The sequence below is a fragment of the Ovis aries genome, chromosome 3 (assembly GCF_016772045.2).
Source record: "Ovis aries strain OAR_USU_Benz2616 breed Rambouillet chromosome 3, ARS-UI_Ramb_v3.0, whole genome shotgun sequence".
Lineage (NCBI taxonomy): Eukaryota > Metazoa > Chordata > Mammalia > Artiodactyla > Bovidae > Ovis > Ovis aries.
The window spans coordinates 214,017,273-214,036,087 of record NC_056056.1 but is presented as its reverse complement, the minus strand read 5'-3'; the positions used below and the strand labels follow the sequence as shown (position 1 = coordinate 214,036,087).

The 18,815-nt window shown below is 42.9% G+C and overlaps 1 protein-coding gene across 1 annotated transcript in view; it reads right to left on the bottom strand.

Moving 5' to 3' along the window:
* The window catches only part of ADIPOR2 (adiponectin receptor 2), a 40,338-nt gene extending 27,476 nt beyond the window's left edge, over positions 1-12,862 (bottom strand). The window contains exon 1 of the mRNA XM_004007604.4: positions 12,694-12,862. The gene's annotated coding sequence lies outside the window, so the exon portion shown is untranslated. The remainder of the gene's footprint in view (positions 1-12,693) is intronic.
* Positions 12,863-18,815: the final 5,953 nt, after the last annotated feature.

Here is an 18,815-nt window from a genome sequence, read left to right as displayed (position 1 = left end):
TCTGAGCCACCAGGGAAGCCTACCACTCCACATTACAGGGCTTCAGTTAAGGTACAGACAGTGCATTACAGCGACTGGTCATGCTCATGGATTAGAAATAGTTTATACAAAGGACTTCCCACAACTCTTATAGTCATGTTACATGCCGTTTCCCTCTCCCAAGACCTATAAGCAACTCTTGAGTTTCTAAAACAAAGAACAGTGCACAAAAATCCACGTACAGATGAGAAGAACAACAGTCCTAAATGTAGTTAGTCAGGGAAATCCTGACAAGTCCAGGGTATATAAACTGTCATACCTACAATGAACCAAAATATGTAAATTATGCAAAGACTTCCTTCCAGAATTCATCTGCCCTACAATACCACATGTTGTGATTAGTTGCTCAGTCATGTCCAACTCTGTGCGACCCCATGGACTGTAGCCGGCCAGGCTCCTCTGTCCATGGGGATTCTCCAGACCAGAATACTGCAGCGGGTTGCTACGCCCTCCTCCACGGGATCTTCCCAACCCAGGGATCAAACCCAGGTCTCTCGCACTGCAGACGGATTATTTTACCACATAACCATACTCGTGTTCCAACCATATCAGAAATAAAATCTTTCCAGGTATATCTGGATATCTGGCCTGTAGAGTCAGGGTTTCAGGCAAAATCAAAACCCCTACACTTCAGTAAAGAGCTGTCTAAGCAACCATTACTCAGGGCCCTATCTCATCCTGCATAACACCCTCTACAACATAAGTTTCTTGGGGGGACAGGGGAGGGTTAGAATGCTGCAGATGGAGAAACCAAGAAGTGGTTAATTATCTTTCTCAATATCACAATCAGAAATTTAGAAATAAAACTTGTATCTATAACTTTTCCCAGGATCACTGAATTCCACTAAACCACAAGGTCTTCTTTCGATCACCAATTAAAAAAAAAAAAAAAAAGAAATGAGGAAAAAGAAAAAAGAAAGATATAGAATATGTAACTATCTGCAGACCTCACAGCAACTAAACATTCATTTCAAGTGGAAACAAAAATAGTTTTTATTCTTAAATTGATTTGTAGAAGTTTCTATTAGACATTTCAGAAAGATTCAGATTTATATGTATTAATTCTCCTAAAACCAAAACTGAAAGTCTCAAACTTCAGAATGTATCCATAACAGCAACTGGATGACTAAATACATGTAAGGATTCTGAAGTTTCAAGTATCAAGGAGTCATTCAATCTAACACCTGCTTATCTAGTTTCCAAAGTCTGTGGGTATTAACCAACAAAGCAAAGACACCAGCAACGTGTTTCCTCCACCAAAGTTTATCATCAGACCATCTGCAACCTTGCTGCTGCTGTTCATTCACCAAGTTGTGTCTGACTCTGCCACCCCATAGACCACAGCATACTAGGCTCCTCTCTCCTCCATTATCTCCCAGAGTTTGCTCACATTCATGTCCACTAAGTCAGTGATGCAACCGAGCCTCTATTTAAACACTGGTTGAGAGAAATGACATCTGGATGAGATCTACACAATGTGCTGTATCTATTTACTCCTCCAGGTTCTGTTTCTGGATCAAGTAAACCACTAATGGATCAAACTTGACCATGTAAAGCAGCCTGATAAAAGACAAAAAGGCTGTTATTTCGTTGAACCAGAAAATGCTTAAAAGATTTACAGTTCAAATTTTAAAACACACTGTATTTTAAACAGGCAAACAGTGCTGTGATGACTGGCTATGAATATAAAAAAAAAAATTAGATCCCTGACTTAAATACACACAAAAAAATTCTTTTCAGGCAAGATCAAGACCTAAATATAAAAAACCAAACTTCTAAAGCTTTTAGAAAGAAATCCGGAGAACTTAATGCCCTGGGAGTACAAAACAGATTTCTTAGATAAAGCACAAAGAATACAGATCAACAAGGAAAATGATGATAGATCTGATAATCATTTCCATTCACCAAAACAAACCACATAAAAAGTTGACAGATAAGCCACACAAACTAGATGATATCTGCAGGTCACTTCACAGACATAAACAGGATATACAATAAACTACTAAAAGCCATTTTAAAAGTCAACCCAATTAGGGGTAGGGCAGACGGACAGGGACAGACTCAGCCAAGAAATGGAAACCTGAATGGTCACTCAACATTTCAACATGCTCAACCTCACAAACAATCAAGAAAAAATTAAAGGTAATATCATTTCACACTCATCTGACTTGTAAACAAGTAAACAGGTGAAAAATCTAACAATGCCATGGATCTATAAAGATTTAGTTAGATACAGCAAATTCTCTTTCTCATGCTAAAAAACGGCAAGGGACACAATTCTGGAGAACAATTTGGCAATGTCTGACAGAGAACTTCATTTCAAAGCTAGTAACCATACACCATACACACACACACACCAAATCAAAAGACATTTTATCCTTACTGCCTGCAAAACTACCTGATACTTCTCTAACCTATTTTAATTCCTAAAGTGATTTCATAACCAATTTATGGCTCCCAACCTGTAGTTTGAAAAACCTGCCAATGATTTTACATACATGCACAAAGACTGCTAACCAGCAATGTTCACTATAGCACTGTTTTTAAAACAGGAAAAGTGGAAACAACCTAAATACCTTATCAACATGAAAAATAAATTTAAACTGGTTGCATTCATATAATACAATAATATAGCTATAAGAAGATAATAAAAGTGATGACTAATTAGGATGAACCATATGAAAGTGCCATTTCTGTAGGTCAAAATGGGTTTTAAAAAATCAGCATTTTCAAGTCTAAAAAACAGGTTTCATGAAAAACAAGTTACAGAATATGTAGAATATTGTTTCATATAAAGTTTGAAAATGCCCAAGACATAATATTGATTTATGAATATACTCCAATGTAGTAATTACATAAAAACAGGCATTAGAAGTGATCAACACTAAATTCAAGATAATAGCAATACTTCTGCAAAGTGAAATGTAACCTAAGAAGGTGCTTCACCTATATGTGGGAGAATGTTAAGATTTTGAGAGAAATGACATGTATGGTGGGTATGTGAGTGTTAATTATATTGGTCTCAGGATTTTCCCATATATTTGAAATATATTAATGAAAAAAATTTTTATTAGCCAAATAAAATACACATGTGCAACCTAAATTCAAACCCACTGCCCTATACAAAACTTCTTTCATTTGTTTGAAATGTTAATGCATCATCCTTCCCCTTTTCTAAACTCAGGCTTCTAGCCAAAAAAAAAAGGCTTTATGTAATACCCAATTTCCTTAAAATCTGTCAAGGGAAGATTTATCCCTAGAAAACTGGTCTAGTTCCTTCTTCCAGTTCAGTGCTAGGTATTTTACCATATTTTCATTTTTATCTCGGCTGCCAAGAAAATTCAAATCCAAATTTTATTCTTAGTCATTGAATTAAGCTGCCACTTGAAAAAAGAATATATGCTTCCTCCTTTACCTTATTTATATATATGTATATATTATACATGTATTTTTCATTATAGGAGACTGGAATGCAAAAGTAGGAAGTCAAGAAACACCTGGAGTAACAGGCAAATTTGGCCTTAGAATACGGAATGAAGCAGGGCAAAGGTTAATAGAGTTTTGCCAAGAGAACGCACTGGTCATAGCAAACACCCTCTTCCAACAACACAAGAGAAGACTCTACACATGGACATCACCAGATGGTCAACACCAAAATCAGATTGATTATATTCTTTGCAGCCAAAGTTGGAGAAACTCTATATAGTCAGCAAAAACATGACCAGGAGCTGGCTGTGGCTCAGATCATGAACTCCTTATTGCCAAATTCAGACTTACATTGAAGAAAGTAGGAAAACCACTAAACCATTCAGGTATGACCTAAATCAAATCCCTTATGATTATACAGTGGAAGTGAGAAATAGATTTAAGGGACTAGATATAATACATAAGAGTGCCTGATGAACTATGGACTGAGGTTCCTGACATTGTACATGAGACAAGGATCAAGACCATCCCCATGGAAAAGAAATGCAAAAAAGCAAAGTGGCTGTCTGGGGAGGCCTTACAAATAGCTGTGAAAAGAAGAGAGGCGAAAAGCAAAGGAGAAAAGGAAAGATATAAGCATCTGAATGCAGAGTTCCAAAGAATAGCAAGAAGAGATAAGAAAGCCTTCTTCAGCGATCAATGCAAAGAAATAGACGGAAAACAACAGAATGGGAAAGACTAGAGATCTCTTCAAGAAAATTAGAGATACCAAGGGAACATTTCATGCAAAATGGGGCTCGATAAAGCAATTTGGACCTAACAGAAGTAGAAGATATTAAGAAGAGGTAGCAAGAATACACAGAAGAACTGTACAAAAAAGCTCTTCATGACCAAGATAATCACGATGGTGTGATCACTCACCTAGAGCCAGACATCCTGGAATGTGAAGTCAAGTGGGCCTTGGCCTTAGAAAGCATCACTACGAACAAAGCTAGTGGAGGTGATGGAATTCCAGATGAGCTGTTTCAAATCCTGAAAGATGATGCTATGAAAGTGCTGCACTCAATATGCCAGCAAGTTTGGAAAACTCAGCAGTGGCCACAGGACTGGAAAAGATCAGTTTTCATTCCAATTCCAAAGAAAGGCAATGCCAAAGAATGCTCAAACTACCGCACAACTGCACTCATCTCACATGCTAGTAAAGTAATGCTCAAAATTCTCCAAGCTGGGCTTCAGCAATACGTGAACCATGAACTCCCTGATGTTCAAGCCAGTTTTAGAAAAGGCAGAGGAACCAGAGATCAAATTGCCAACATCCGCTGAATCATGGGAAAAGCAAGAGAGTTCCAGAAAAACATCTATTTCTGCTTTATTGACTACAGCAAAGCCTTTGACTGTGTGGATCACAATAAACTGTGGAAAATTCTGAGAGAGATGGGAATACCAGACCACCTGACCCGCCTCCTGAGAAACCTATGCAACAGTTAGAACTGGACATGGAACAACAGACTGGTTCCAAATAGGAAAAGGAGTACGTCAAGGCTGTATATTGTCACCCTGCTTATTTAACTTATATGCAGAGTACATCATGAGAAATGCTGGGCTGGAAGAAACACAAGCTGGAATCAAGATTGCTGGGAGAAATATCAATAACCTCAGATATGCAGATGACACCACCCTTATGGCAGAAAGTGAAGAGGAACTAAAAAGCCTCTTGATGAAAGTGAAAGAGGAGAGTGAAAAAGTTGGCTTAAAGCTCAATGTTCAGAAAACTAAGATCATGGTATCTGGTCCCATCACTTCATGGGAAATAGATGGGGAAACAGTAGAAACAGTGTCAGACTTTATTTTGGGGGGCTCCCAAATCACTGCAGATGGTGATTGCAGCCATGAAATTAAAAGACGCTTACTTCTTGGAAGGAAAGTTATGACCAACCTAGATAGCATATTGAAAAGCAGAGGCATTACTTTGCCAACAAAGGTCCATTTGGTTAGGGCTATGGTTTCCCCAGTGGTCATGTATGGATGTGAGAGTTGGACTGTGAAGAAAGCTGAGAGCCAAAGACTTGATGCTTTTGACCTGTGGTGTTGGAGAAGACTCTTGAGAGTCCCTTGGACTGCAAGGAGATACAACCAGTCCATTCTAAAGAGAATCAGTCCTGGGTGTTCACTGGAAAGACTGACGCTAAAGCTGAAACTCCTATACTTTGGCCACCTCATGCCAAGAGTTGACTCATTGGAAAAGTCTCTGATGCTGGGAGGTATTAGGGGCAGGAGGAGAAGGGGACGACAGAGGATGAGATGGCTGGATGGCATCACCGACTTGATGGACATGAGTCTGGGTGAACTCTGGGAGTTGGTGATGGACAGCGAGGCCTGGCGTGCTGCAATTCATGGGGTCACAAAGAGTTGGACATGACTGAGCGACTGAACTGAACTGAAAGATATTCTGGCAGCTTCCCAACTTCAGCTAGCCTTTGCCTTCTGTCTGGACACTTACGAGGTCTACCGAAGGCAAGATAACATTTAGGCAGTACACACGCCCCGTACCACATGGCATACTCCAAACCAGGGGTTACATGAAACAACCCCCCTAATTAACCTAGTCCTTTAACTTCCAAAACTGAATATGTCTGTACTTACTAAATAGGTTTGGTTAATTATTTCCTTACAAACAGGTCCTAGGATATTAACCAGTCTTATTTACCTTATTTTAGAAATAAAGGACGATATAGATAATATACACCAAGATGACCAATTCATGCTGTAATTTTTCAAGTTTACATTACACAAAGACTTTGAAAAGGTCATTTTTTAACAAAATTAAAGCACTTCACTCAGCAGTAGCCCAAAAGAACACAATCTAATTTAGGTTTTAAAAAGAACATAACATTTACCCACCACTAGACTGATGCTGGGAGGGACTGGGGGCAGGAAGAAAAGGGGACAACAGAGAATGAGATGGCTGGATGGCATCACTGACTCAACGGACATGAGTCTGAGTGAACTCTGGGAGTTGGTGATGGACAAGGAGGCCTGGCGTGCTGCGATTCATGGGGTCGCAAAGGGTCGGACACGACTGAGCAACTGAACTGAACTGAACTGAACTGAGGACTGCAACAGACACCTATCCTCAACAAGTATATTGTCTACCGGGCAGTCACCCAGATTCTTTTAGCAGGGTTGGCAAAATTACACTGCCTTTCAGGGCTAGACAGGGAATCTAAACAGGTGAGCCGCTCTATCTAAGGGAGAACATACTAGAAAGAACTACTACAGAAAGCTTGGTCTTGCCTAAAGTAACTCTAAACCAACTTCAAACAAAATATATCTCCCAGTGAGAGAGACAGACTACACTGCAAGATATGTTTAACTGCCAATCAGATAAAGATTGAAAAAAAAGTTCAAAATGGTATAAAGAATCTAGACCTCAGCCACAGTTCTGACAAGAGTTTAAACTGCTGTGACCTTTCTGGGTAGCAGTCTAGTAATATACATCAAAACAAAAAATATGCATTTCCTTCAACCCAGTAACTAGACTCAGAAAGTCACCCTAGGGACTTCCCTAGGGGTCCAGTGGCTAAGACTCCATGATCCCAATGCAGGGGGCCTGGGTCTGATCCCTAGTCAGGGAACTAGATCCCACATGCCACAACTAAGAGTTCACATGCTACAACTAAGACCCGGCAGAGTCAAATCAACAAATACTGAAGAAAAAAAGAAGAAAGCTACAGAAAGTTGCCCTAAAGAGCCACTAGCATGTGACATTGTACATACAACGCATACATATTAAATCTAAACACTAGACAATCAATTTAAACAATCTAAATACCCAGCAATAGGAAAAACTATTAAATTATGGTGCACACATTCAATAAAATACCAAGAAACTAAAGGATGGAGACCCAGAAGCCATCGTGGACCTTGGTTTTTGAGCACACTGCACGTGTTCAGTCGCTAAGTCATGTCCAACTCTTGCAACCCCATGGACTGCAGCCCACCAAGCTCCTCTGTCCATGGAATTTCCCAGACAATACTGGAGTGGGTTGTCATTTCCTCTTCTGGGGGATCTTCCCGACTCAGGGATCGAACCCATGTCTCCTGCATTGGCAGGCAGATTTCTTTTTTTTTTTTTTTTCAAACCACTAAGCCACCTGGGAAGCCCCTTAAACATATTACTGTGACCAAGATGCCGCCATCAGTCAACTTCCCAGTGCTACTTCTGGTCACACCTGGAAGAAACACTCCAGGACCCAGCCTGAGAAGGGCTGGCTGCTATTAGTGGTGTGGGTCTTCTGAGAAACGCTCAAAGAAAGTCAGTCTACAGTCAACCTGTCAAGCAGAAATAAACACAAGCTGCCCAGCAACCTATGGCAGTTACAGGATTAATAAAGCAGACCCTCTGGTCTACACTGAGAAGCTTACACAGCAGAATATTCACTGCAAATCCAATGTGGGAGATTTTCAAATTGCAACCAAATAAATCTGGAGAAAGGAATGGCAACCCACTCCAGTATTCTTGCCTGGAGAACTCCATGGACAAAGGAGCCTGGTGAGCTACAGTCCATGGGGTCACAAACAGTCGGACATGACTCACGACTGAGTGACTAATCCACAAACCCAGCAAAGAACTGGCAACGCTGGTGATGTTTATGGCACAGACTGGTCACTGCCACCCAGAATATCTAGACAACTTTCCTCAAGAACCAAGACCTTCTCTCCTACACTGTCCTGAATGCACACCTCCCAATAACACTGCAAAGTTCTGACCTCACCGAGAACCTCATCAATCCATCAAGGCTGCCAGAGTTCTTTTTTGAACCTCTATGCTGCCAGGTAAGCTTCTAAGACTTTGTACACTCATTTTGTGACTGATGAGAAAAAAGGTGCAAAAAACAAGAATGAAGTGAATATGTATTGCAGAATTGCACATACACACGTTAAAAGACAGCAGCACAACTGCAGCCAAGGTATCTCTGGAAGTGATGACTAAATTACAGAAGAAACAAATGAAATGATGCCAAGACCATCAGTCAGTGTTATCACAACTGTAAGCTTCTCTAAGGTCACCGAAGTATGAGTCGCTGACCTGACATTCTTCCAAGGGCAAGATGAACAATAACAACAGGGCAAGGACTTAAGAGTGCTAATGCTGCATGCCTTGGGGGAGAGGCTCCGAACACAGGACAAGAATGTTACCAAAGCACCTCAAAACCAGAAGAAAAAAGTTACAAGTGTTAACTTCTCAATGATCCATTCAGTTCATGAGCCCCAAGGATTTGCAGGAAAACCACTAAAGCAGTTGAAGAGTTACAAGGAAACTTCTGAAGTGAAGATACTGCTCATGAACTTCATCTCCAGACTGGCAAGAATTCACAAGCTCTTTCTGTCCCATTGTACACAGGTTTCTTTCTGCAGCAGCACCAAGAGGAGGAACCAGACCCTTCTGTTTGCATTACCTACTTCTCTGTACCTGGTAGTCCCAGAGACCACTGAGGTGCTGCTCAGGACCACGCCACCCATTCTGTCATGACAAGAACTCTGGGGAAGTCATGACAGGAGGAAGTAATGCCCTGAGAGAGGTAACAGCTCAATGACTGAAACCTTCCTGAAGACTTGGCCCAGTATAAAATACACTCTCGACCTCTCCTAGAACTCTGATTCAGTTCTTCTGAAAACTGAATCCTCAGATATCACAGAAGGAACTCCAGGGTAAGCCTACAGAGGTCTCAATAAAATCAAGGGTGCAAGAATATGGAGACTTAGATGCTAAAGATTACATTCCAGGAACTGAACTTCTGAAAGCTGAGGAACAGAATGCTGAGAACTATCCGGATAGGTGGGGAAATACCAGGCTCAGTGAGGAGGAAGCTGATGTAAATGGGGGCTGTGCACCACTCCCTTGATGAAGAACAGCTAGAAATCTCCAAGAAAGTGAACAAGCTTCATGGAAGAGCCAGAATGTCCAGTCCAAAAGTAAGTGCTTCTTCAGAGAAGACCAGCTGGTGCTACAGGATAAATTTCTGAAAAACGGAAAAAGCAGTAACTTCCAAGCAAATTTTCCATTCCAGGGAAAATGCTAAACTTGTGTTATTAATCTGAATACTAGTAAATTAAGATTGTTCATTTGCATTTAAAAGTCCAGAAGCACTATTTTTTGAAAATCACCCCCAAAAAAGTACACTTGCTGAACAATGACTGGTTTGATCCCACTTTAAAAACTCTGCAATACAAAAATGAATCCTAATATGCAGATTTTAATTAACAATGAAGCAACATTGGTTTATCAATTATAATATAGTATGTTAGTGCAAGATGTTATTAAGGAAAAATGGAGTGTGGGTGATATGAGAACTTTCTCTACTAGCCACACAATTTCTATAAATCTAAAACTGCTCTAATGAAGTCTGTTAATTTTTGTAAAACCTGCATGTGTTAGATGGATTTGCAAATAAACATTTGCATATGCAAAGAGAGAGGGAAAGCTCTATATCAAACTTGTTAGCAGTCATTTCCTACAGAGAGTGAGGAGCACAAGGAAGAATTTTTACATTATGTATCTCTCAACTGCCTAAAAACTTACTACAGTGACCAAGCAGCACATTGAGGGCATGGGCGCTGAAACCAGACTGTGTGCGCTCAGTCGCTCAGTCGAGTCCGACTCTATGTGACCCCATGGACTGCAGCCCACCAGGCTCCTCTGTCCATAGGGATTTTCCAGGGAATTCTACTGGAGTGGGTTGCCAGGCCCTCCTCTAGGGGATACTCCCAACCCAGGGATCGAACTCAGGTCTTCTGTATCGCAGGCGGATTCTTTATTGACTGAGCCACCAGGAAACCAGACTGTGTGGACTCAAACCCCAGCTCCATCATTAACTAGCTGACCAATTCAGGCAGCTAATCTCTCACTGCCTCCAGTCCCCTCACGTGCAAGTAGCGACAATAGTTTGTGTACCTGTACTGAGCTGCTGCAGGCATTAAATGACTCACTACCTGTATCATGTAGACTGGAAAACTATCTAGTCCATAGTAAGTGTTCAATAAATAGTGTCCACCACCAATAAGCATCTACTGTGTTCAATAAATAGTGTCCACCGCCAATAAGCATCTATTGTGTTCAATAAATAGTGTCCACCACCAATAAGCATCTATGATGCCTCATTTTTTAAAAAAAAACCTTGATTGGTAAGACAAACAAGGAAAACCTGGTTCATCAAGCCCCTTCTAGTGAAATCTTCAATACAGAAAAATACAATGTATTCAATTGCCAAATGAGTATTTAACAGACTGCAAACCAATATTTGGCAACATAAGCCCATTTACATAGAAATAATCACTAATAGATTCTACAAGGATAATCATAAAAACAAACCCCTGATTTGTGTTGTGATTTTTGCTGTGATCCTATTTACTTTCTCCTTTACATTTTTTTGACTCATTTTAACTTTCTACATTGAATATGTGTTGTTTTTAATAAAGTAAAGGAGTTGGCAAACATTTTCTTTTGAAGGCCAGATAGTAAATATGTTTACCGTTTACAGGCCATAAAGGTCTCTGTCCTAACTACTCAAATCACACCACAAAAGCAACAGACAAAACCTAAATGAGAGCATATGGCTATGTCCCATTGAAAATTTAACTTACAAAAACAGGCAGCGGGTAGGACATTGCCCACAAGCTGTCAAGTTTGCTCACCCTTGAAATAAAGAGGGAAACAAAACTGTGCTCATTTTGGAAAACAAAAAGAAAGCACATCTGCTAAACTGACGCTATTGATTAGGGGGAAGGGACTTTTTCATTTATTAATATACACAAGAGTAGGGACAAAAAAATCAACTTTTTTATTTAGGCTCTGGGAATCTTCCTCTCATCCTTAGTGCCCCAGTAAGAGAAAGCTTGCTAAGGAGCCTGAAGTCTGAATGGGAACACATACTAGTAGCTAGGCAATTACAAACACAGGCAAAAAGAAATACCTTTCGTATTTAAATCGATTTGAAATTTCTTGAAAATGTCATAATAATTCACCACTAGTGGCTGCCACCACAGGGCCTGAAGTCCCAACTAACTGATGGAAGGATTTTGGTTTTGGATCAGGACAGTCAGCACGGAAAAATTTATGAGAAGAGATGAAAACATCTATGGACAACTACCAGCACTAGAAGTGAAAATTCTGAGATAAACATGAGGAGTGAAAAGAATCAGGAATGAACCATCTATGAAAGTCTAACAGAATTACAGTCAGAGGGTGGTAAGACGAGACACTCAAGTGGCCTTTGGTAGGACACTTCAAACTTCAAAAAGTTTCTGATCTCCGCCCCCAAAATAAAGCTTTGGGTTGGAAGAAACTATTCTCAACATTTCACTTGGGAAGCAAATTGAAATGTTATGACAGATTTCTCAGAGTTTTAAAGGGTTTCTTTGGAGGATGGACGAAGGGCTGCTTTGGGAGAAGATGCGAGGGGAACAACCCAGGGCTGAGGAGTCCAGAGTCTAAACATAAAGACGTTAGCAGACCCCTCTGCTTAAAAAACACGCTGACCCTGCACCACAGTCTGCGTGCCGGGTACGAACGCGGCGGGACCCGTGCACCTTTCTACCCAGCGACCGCGCCAAATTGTCAAGCCCCAGCGGCGAACGAAAACAAGGTCCAGAGCCAGGGGCGCCCACAGCGAGCTCCGGCACAGACGCCCAGGCCCGCGGGAGCCGGTGAGCAGCCGCCTCGAGGGGCGATATCGACACACCGGGCCCAGGACCCGGTCCGGCCAAGCCGCCTGCGCGCGGGCAAACGCCGGTGAGGGGTCTCCCCGCAGCAAAAGCCGGATCGGGGCCCGAGCGGAGCCCACCTCGGAGTGCGGCCAGCGGAAACCCGGAAGGGTGACCCGGGGCCCAGCGGACCCGGGGCTGAGAAGGGAACAGGACCGAAGGAAACCGGGGACCCAGGGCCGGGGGAGCCGTGGCTGAAGGGAACCCGGGGCGGCGGGACTCAGGACTGAGGAGATCCAAGGCTGGGGGAACCAGACTGCAGGGAGCGGAGGCTGAGAAGATCCCGGGGCTGAGAAGATCCCGGCGGAGGGGGCCGGGGACTGAGGGCGCCGGCCCGGGGGTCGGAGCAGAGAACCGACTAGTGCGCTCCTCGCCCGCTGCGCTGCCGGGACACCTGCCCTCAGCCCTCGCCCCCGCCAGTCCAGCCTCCCTCCCTAGTACCGCGCTCCCACTCGAGAACCTCACCAGAGCTCGCCGCCGCCTCGCCGCACGTCTCGAGCTCCTCGGAACCGCGGCTGCTGGGAGCCCAGAGGAGCGGAGGTGGCGCCCGCTGCCGCCGCCGCCGCCGCCGCCGCCGCCGCCGCGACCCAGCGTCCGGGAGGCTCCTACAGCAGCCGCCGCCGTGACGCTAATCACACGAGGCGGCCCTAGCCAATGAGAAGGCGCCTCGTGCGCAGCCGCACTGGTCGAAGCCGGAAGCGCCCCTTGGCCGCTCCCGGACCTGGAGCAGCTTGGGTGGGTCGGGAATCTAGAGGGAGGCGCCGAGCACCCGGGGACACGGAAGTCCCTTAGCTGCCCTCCCACCGGAAACGGGAGCATGTGCAGCGGAAGAGGCGTGGCCGCCGCTCTGGACGCTTCCCGGTTTCTATGGATACGGCCCGCAAGCCGCGGGCGGAACCGAAACGAGGGATTGCTAGACACAGTCGGAGGCGGCTTCAGACCTAAAAGTGAAGCGTCTTGCGACAAGACAACAGCGATTGCTTTTTATTACCTCACGGAGACACTACCATTTGTGCCTCACGACTTCCAGAAAACGAATGTGAGCCCGCTCCTCTTAAAAGTATAAAATTCAGAGCGATTCTAAAAATGTTTCAGTGTAATAGCAGGTCAGAAACTAATTCATCAATACCGTGTCCATTTGCCCAAAACGATTCATTTTCTACTTGTTTCAGCTGAGCTTTAACTTCTTTAAACCCAAAATCTGCCTACATACTTATCCAATACAAAACACAGTGTAGAAGTTGGCCGGTGTAGAACATGTTTTCTTCACATTCCGTGGTCTGAAGAGGTTATTGCCTTAACTGTCAAAAATCTTGGTATACTAATTAAAGGAAAGCCATAAGCTTTCAAGGACGCCCATGCCCCAGGCTTGTCCATCCTGAAACTGAGTGGCACCTTGTGAGGCTCCCAGGCATGGAGGCCTTGTTTTTATGTCCCCCATTTCTTGTAAGCAAGACTCTACCCTCCACGTCCTTCTGGAGTTCCAAAGGGCAGATTTGAACAGTTGCTAATCAAGGGAGGAGACGCCAAGAAACCACCTGAGGCAAGATTAAAGGGACCAGAGGAGCTTAGCTAGATTAGGAGACCACGTGAGACCCTGCAGGGCTTCCCTCCTAGCTCAATCGGCAAAGAATCTGCTTGCAATGCTCGAGACCCAGGTTTGATTCCTGGGTCAGGAAGATCCCCTGGAGAAGGAAAGGGCAACCCACTCCAGTATTCTTGCCTGGAGAATCCCATGGACAGAGGAGCCTGGCAGGCTGTACAGTCCATGGGGTTGCAAGAGTCTGACACACTTCACCACCACCACTATGAGATCCTGTACACACCCTAATCTTGTCAACAACCCCCACCCTTGGGAAATATTGCTGTATAAATGCATGCATGCTCAGTCACATCTGACTCTTTGCGGCCCCCTTGACTGTACCCTGCCAGGCTCTTCTAAAACTCCTTATCAAATCCTCCTGGGTAAGAGGACTCTCACCCAACTATGCTGGCACCCTGATCTTAAACTTCAAGCCTTCAGAACTATGAGAAACAAACTTATGTTGTTTATAAGCTTAAAAAAAAAAAGCTTCCTGGGTAGGGACACATTTTTTCAAGGCCTGCGATACCTGCCTTTGCCTCGCAAGATAATAAAGCTATCCTTTTCTACTTCACCCAAAACTCTGCTTCTGAGATTCAATTCCCCACTGGGGTACAGAGAAGCTGAGCTTTCAGCATCACTCCCTGGGACCATACCAAGAGGAAAAAGAAAGGAAGCTGGAAAAGGGTCACAGATCTCATATCAAAAGACCTAGGGTCTGATACATAAGGGAAAATGTTTATAATAGAGAACTTTTCAGCCTGGAAATGTAAAATCTTAAAAGTGATTAAAGTTACTAAAATCAGAAAAAGCATGAATAAGATGATCTTAATACTAATATTCTAGAATACTAGTATTAAGTCTGCCCAGGTAAGCTTGAAAAAAGCCAACAAGGACTTCCCTGGTGGCTCAGTGCTAAAGAATCTGCCTGCCAACGCAGGAGATACAGATTCGATCCCTGGTCTGGAATGACCCCCACACACCAAGGAACAACTAAGCCCATGTGCCACAACATACTGAGACTGTGCTCTGGAGCCCAGGAGCTGCAACTACCGAGCCCTGGAGCCCATACTCTGCAATAAGAGAAGCCACCGCAATGAGAATTGTGTGCATCACAGCTAAAGGGTAGCCCCTGCTCTCCACAGCTAGAGAAAGAGCTCCCGAGGCCAGGAAGATCCAGCACAGCCAATAATAAAGTACATAAATAAATAAATTTTTTAAAAAGCAGACAACCTTATACTACAGCACCTCAGAAACAACACCAGTGTGTCTGCAGAGCAAATTTGACTTACAGAAGGCAAAGAGAACTGGGGCCTCAGGCTCAATGAGAGGTCTGCTGAGGACGACAGAGCTACAGAAAGACTAGATTGTTCAAAGACTTCAAACTTTGTCTGTATCCTTCTCTAGGTGATTTTGTTTTGACAGACCAAAGCACTTTACTCTGGAGCAGTCCTTGCCCTGCTGAAACACGTGAGAAAGAGCCTTATCATTTTCCCCTCAAGATTTGCCTCCCATTCTGTCATTATGGTCCTGCCCCCAGATCACCTCTGCCAGTTCCTGATGCCTCCCAAAGATGAAACAAACCCCACCATTTCTTCAGAATGCTCACACCTTCTCAGTCAGTGAAGACATTGTCACCACCCCCAACCTGAAGGACTGGCTTCACCCATATCTCTTACCTAAAGGTCACCATTAACTGTCCCAAAACAGATTTTTCAGATCTCTCTTGCCAAATGTCCTTCAGTTCCTAATCTTTGTATATTGTCTTCTAAGTGGCCGTGCAAAAACCAAGGGGAATTCAATCAAATTCTGCATCCTCCAGCGTCAGCTGCATCTCTAGAATGTGGGTTCCCTCCATCCTGAAGGTGTCCCACTTCTCCATAGGAGGGTGGAGTACTTCCTCTCAGCAGCACCCAGGAAAGAGTCCCTTCCACCCCCACTCCCCATCCTAGTCACTGGTGACCCAACACTGCCCAGCAGCACAGCTAGTCAGATGTGGTCATCTGTACAATGACCAGATGCTGCTGACAGAGAGGTGCGTCACTGGGTAACACTCATAATCCAGGTGCGGTCACTCCATGATGAGGAAATGGGGCAGCTGAAATGGTGACAATGGGCTTGCTCTGAGGACAGCCTCAGCCTGCATTGTGATCTGCAGGTCAATAGCCAATGAGAACTGAGGAGGTCCCCAAAGTGAACAGCAAGTGAAGGTGCAGCTTTCAAATTCTGAAGCATAAAGAAAATACTCTAGACCTCATAGTGAATTTGGGGGAGCCAAGGTTTGTTTCCTCCTCCAATAAAGAAAAGAGAAATTATTTCATTTATTATTTTTTAATCAAAGCAATTGCTATTTTTAAGAGACAAAAAGGCAAATTATTCTACTAGTGACAATCAAAATTAGCAGCGTTCTTCGAAAGAACTTTTCAAAGTCTACATCTTTTCCAAAAAGAAAAATTACAAAAGGAAATTTACAGCTTCATTATTACAAAATACCTAAAACCAACCTAAACTTTTCTTTTCTCTTCCAATATCTCTGAGCTTTTGAAAGATAAACATCAGAACTAAGGGGGGAAAAAATCTGGACAAATTGGGAAATGGACCATAAAAAAGAGAAACCAGAAAAAAAAGAGCAAGAAATGTCAAACCATCCCTTGTGTTTGTCTCATATATGTTGTAGAAAAGAGAAAATTTATTTATACCCTCTTAAGTTCTATGGTGAGCCTAAGGAGTAAACAGAGATAAGACATTCACAAGAGAAAAACTTACAAATTTAATATTTTTACATGTACACAGGAGTCTTCAGAAAGAAAATGAAGACATGAGAAAGTCGTAGAGTCAAAAGCTTATATCCCTTTTTACATAACGAAATATTGTGGTGATGTCACAAGACAAAGGGGCTTTGGTGAGGGGCGGTAAATTGGGGCGACCCAACAGTGCCCTGCAGCACAGCTAGTTGGATGTCGTTATCTGTACAAATCGGGGGACAATACCTAGGAAATATGCTGCAGGAACTCATGAAAGATCAGGCTCACTCTGGTGGGGTTCTCAGTACAGGTCCATTTTGGTTTAGGTCAGCTCCCAGTCTAAGGAGATTCTTCAGAGTCATCACGTTGTACACTGTAAACTTATACAAAATTTAACGTCAATATCTCTCAAGAAAACTGGGAGACAGAAAAATGAAAGAATGTTCTCCTCCTGTTGTAAGGAGGTACCTTTTTCATGGGAACTGTTAGGACCTAAAGGGGGAGGGTTGGGACTTCCCTGGCTGTCCAGAAGTTAAGATTCCTCACTCCCAATGCAGGAGGCATGAGTTTGATCCCTGGTCGGGGAACTAAGATCCCACATGCCAAGCAGTGTGGCCAAACAAATTTTAAAAATAAATTTTTTTAAGAAGAAGAAGAAAAGAAAGGGGAAGGGAGCATAAAGAGCCCTCCCTGTATCCTGTATCCCAATTGTCCTCAGCTCGCAATAATAAATACACCAAAGAGGCATACTTTGGAGTTATGTATTCAGGGCCTCTTCAGTATAGAACCAACAGTCAAAAGCAGGCAGCTAATCGGACTTTGAAGCATTGGGATTCAATGCTGTTAACTACTTTGAAACTAATTTACAGTAGAATTAGAGAGAAATACATCAATATCTGTATTCTGGCTTCTTGTTCAGTCGCTGAGTCGTGTCCAACTCTTTGTGACCCTGTGGACTGAAGCACACCAGGCTTCTGAGTTCTTCACTGTCTCCCAGAGTTTGCTCAACAAACTCATGTCCATTGAGCTGATGATGCTGTCCAACCATCTCATCCTCTGTCGTCCCCTTCTCCTTTTGCCTTCTTCTCCTTTTCTAGAATCAGAGTCTTTTCCAGTGAGTCAGCATCAGGTGGCCAAAGTATTGGAGCTTCAGCTTCAGCATCAATTGTTATTCTGGCTTAATTGTAATTAAACTGATCTCAAATACCTACACTGATTTAAAAAAAATCACATTCATCTTAGATTTTCAAGTTTCCAAGGAGTCCATTTCAAATGCTCAGAAAAACATCACAATACCCTAAACTCTCATTTGTGCCACACGGTGGTCATGTTTAAAACTGAGGATAGACAGCAGTATAAACATTCTGGTAATCGTGTAAATTACATTGGCAACTTCTCAAGCACAGGTTAGGTAACATGGCTCTGGGGAAGCAGCATCATTACCAGTGAGCTGCTGACTCACTGCTCAGCTGTGGCCCGTGTGTTAGCTCTTGCTAAGCTTTGTATCATCACCAATGAAAGGAAGATGCTTGCTACTACATTTTTTTTAATGGACAGAAAGAAAACACACAGCTTTGTGGATGTGCTTGACACTGGGGAGAGGTAGAAGATAGGTCTGAGAACTAAGAAGGCTTCACTTTTACCAGTAATATTTCATTTATTCTACATGAAAAAAGCTAAAGCAGATGACAAAAGTGTTTAACATTTATTAATCCTGGTGCTGTTGTCTATTAGCATCTTTTCAGAATATCTTTTATAGTTCGTTAAAATAGGCTTTTAAAATAAAATGTTAAGATAGGGAAAGATTAAAGGCAAGAGGAGAAGAGAGTGGCAGAGGATGAGATGGTTAGATAGCATCACCGACTCAATGTACCTGAACTTGAGCAAACTGGGGGAGATAGTGGAGGATGGGGGAGCCTGGCATGCTGCAGTCCATGGGGTCCCAAAGAGTTGGACATGACTTAGCAACTGAACAATGACAAAATAGGCTTTATTGAAATATATTTTACATACAATAACATGCACCAATTTTTTGTGTACAAAAGGATTCCCCCATCAAGTTAATGAACATACCAAAACCTCATTTATTTACTGTTTTTTTGGTGAGAACTTTGAGCTCTACTCTGATTAAATTTCGATTATACAATTTAGGGACTTTGCTGGTTGATCCAGTGGTTAAGATTCTGCCTTTCCAATGCAGGGGATATTGGAAGGAGAACTGAGATCCCACATGCCGCAGAGTGCGACCAAAATAAAATAAA